The following is a 3,185-nucleotide window of genomic DNA, read 5'->3' as shown; positions in this document are numbered from 1 at the left end:
TATAACAAAACGCTGCCGGGTCCTGTGCCATGCTCACAATTGTTATGTTTGAGGCCATTGTTGCAGCAACTGTGTTAATGCAAACCAATGAAGGATACCATGTAAAAAAAACAAAACCAGTTGCCATTAAGTCAATTTCAACTCTGGTGACCCTGTGTATCAGAGTAGAACTGTATTCTATAGGGTTTTCAATGACTGATTTTTAAAGAAGCATATAGTTGGGTTTCTCTTTGGAGATGCCTCTGGGTGTTCTCAAACCAGGAACCTCTTTGTTGGTAACCAAGTGAATTGCCAATTTATGTCATCCAGGAACTCCATGTAAACACTAGACAAAACAAAACTTGAGGTGCTATATTAACATCAGACAAAGTGAATTCAGAACAATAAATATTATGAGTGATAAAGATAAAATTTTAAATCATGAATGGATAAATTCTCCAAGGAGGCTTAATAATCCTAAATATAAATCCACTCAGTAACTAGGCTTCAAAATACACGAAGTGAAAATTAGCACAGTAACTAAAGAGAAAAAGAGATAGATCTACCATCAGATTGGGGATTTGAATAAATAAGCAGCAAAAAACCACTTACGATATGAAATATCTAAGTAACACTATCAACCTATTTGACCTTATTGTCATTTATATAGAAAACAATACCCAACGAAAACAAAACAATGAAATTAACATTACCACACATGCAAGACCTGTACATTGAGCACAATAAAATATTACTGAGAGGAAGTGAGGAAGACCTGATAAATGGAGCCCTGAATCATGTTCTGGTGTGGCACTGAAGGCTAAGCACTGGACCTCAAGATCGGTTTGAACTGCAAGGCGGTGGTTCAAACTCACGAGCTTCTCCTTGGGAGCCCTATGTAGGGTCTCTATGAGTCGAGACCAATTTGACACCATTTAACAACTACAACATATCATGTTTATGTATTAGAAAACTGTATATTATAGAAATGGCTATTTCTTCCAGTAGATGATTTAAATAGTTGGCAAGCTGATTTTAATTTATATGAAAATCCTATATAGGTCTTCTGAGACTGCAAATCTTTACTGAAGCAAACAGCCTCATCTTTCTTTCATGGAGCAACTTGTGGGGTTGAACCATAGCTTATTGTGAGCAGCCCAACATCTAACAAACACCCAGTACCATCAGGGCTTCCATGGTAACATAAAGGAGCTACAAAAGCCCAAACTACCTGGAAATAGAAGCACAAATGTGCAATTCTTAAACTATCTGATTTTAAATTTTAATATATAACTACAGTAACCCACCAATGACTCCTGGGAAACCTTATACACAGTTACTATGAGTAGAACTGACTCGATAGCACTTAATAGCAACAACAACAGTAACCAAGAGAATGGTGTTGGTGTGATGATAAACAGGTCAATGAAATATTATAAAGTCTAGAAATAGACCCATATGCTTGGTCAACTAATTTTCAACAAAGGCACTGAAATAATTCATTGGAGAATAGTCGTTTCAAATAGCATTAGAACAACTGGCTATCCATGATGTGAGAAAAAATAATCTTCACTTTTAGTTCCCACTGAGCACAAATTAATTAGAGATGGAGTACAGACCTAAACATAAATTCTAAATTTTTGAATCTTCTCTATTAAAACATAAGACAATATATTCATGATGTTCAGGTAGGCCAGGGGTGGGGACCCTCTGACCCGTTGGCCATATAAGCCTGTGAAATCATTTCATTTGGCCCTGCCATTGCAACCACAGACAGGACTCAAAATTCAATAAATCTAGAAGCTTTTTTCATAGCAACCTAAATTTATATTAAGTGATTATATAAATGTCCAAATGGCTCTTGGCAGAAAAAAGGTTCCCCACCCCTGAGGCAAAAATATCCTACATAGGACAAGAAAGTATTCATCATAAGAGAGGGAAAAAATAAAACTGATAAAACAGACTTAAGCAAAATTTAAAAGTTCTGCTCTAAATGACACCATTAATAAAATGAAAAGAGAAGTTCCATTGCTACAACTGTAAAGGTAAAAGTTTTGTATCATAAAGAGGGGAGTAGTTAATCTACATTCCAGAAACAGAACACCCTAGGACTATCAAGGCTGAAGAGCATTAGCGGAATGTGGGACCCTATCCAGAGAAGCAACAACACCAGAAATGGAGGCAGAGATGAGGGCATGGAGAGAGGGAGCCGCTGAGGACTCTAGATTCATGGAAAGAAAAAGGCTGTGTGCGTGCTGGCGGCCAGGAGGCAGGCTTGCAAAATATGCCCTTTGGTTGTTTAAATGATTATATGTTCCTGAGTATTTTTGTGTACATCTAAAAAAACACACACAACAAAAAACCCCAGAGGGAATAAAAGCAAATACTGTTGAATGATGATGCTTGGAGGAGATTGTAATCATTGCAATGAAACAAAATATATATGATAGGATGAGTGTAAAACCAATATTCTCTCATGTAAACTATCACTCAATTCATAATAAAAACTTAAAAAAATAAAAAAGTCACAGACTGAGATTCACAATACATGTATCTGACAAGGGATATATATATATAAAAAATTTAAGAACTGCTAACAGCTCATTAATAAAAAGTCAGTGGCTACCCAAATGTCAAAAGTCTTAAGCAGATACTTAAGAACGCAAGATAAGCCCACTGCTGTTCAGCTAATTTCAATTCATAGTGACCCTGAAGGAAAAAGTAGAACTGCTTCCTAGGGTTTTAATCTGTATAGGAGCAGACAGCCTTATCTTTCTCCCTTAGAGGGGCTGGTGGATTTGAACCATCAATCTTGAGATTAGCCGCCCATTGCCTAACCCACTGCACCACCAGTACTCCCTTAGAAAACAAAATTGTTGTTGTTAAGTGCCATCAAGTTGATTCTGACTCATAGCAACCCTATACAGAGTTTATGAGATGCCACTGATGAGTTCGAACTGCCGACCCTGTAGTTCAAACCAACCTTTCAGCCCAGTGCATTGTCCCACAGCACTGCACAAGAAAACAAGATAAACATTGGTAAATAATCACAGGATAAGGTATTAAAAGGAGCTCTGGTAGCATAGTGGTTACGAATTAGGCTGTGAACCTCAAGGTCAGCAGTTCAAAACTACCAGCTGTTCCACGGGAGAAAGATGAGGCTTTCTGCTCCTGTAAAGATTTACAGCCTTGGAAACCCTGTACAG

The sequence above is a fragment of the Chrysochloris asiatica genome, unplaced genomic scaffold, assembly GCF_000296735.1.
Source record: "Chrysochloris asiatica unplaced genomic scaffold, ChrAsi1.0 scaffold00067, whole genome shotgun sequence".
In the NCBI taxonomy this organism is placed as follows: domain Eukaryota; kingdom Metazoa; phylum Chordata; class Mammalia; order Afrosoricida; family Chrysochloridae; genus Chrysochloris; species Chrysochloris asiatica.
This window is presented reverse-complemented; position numbering follows the sequence as displayed.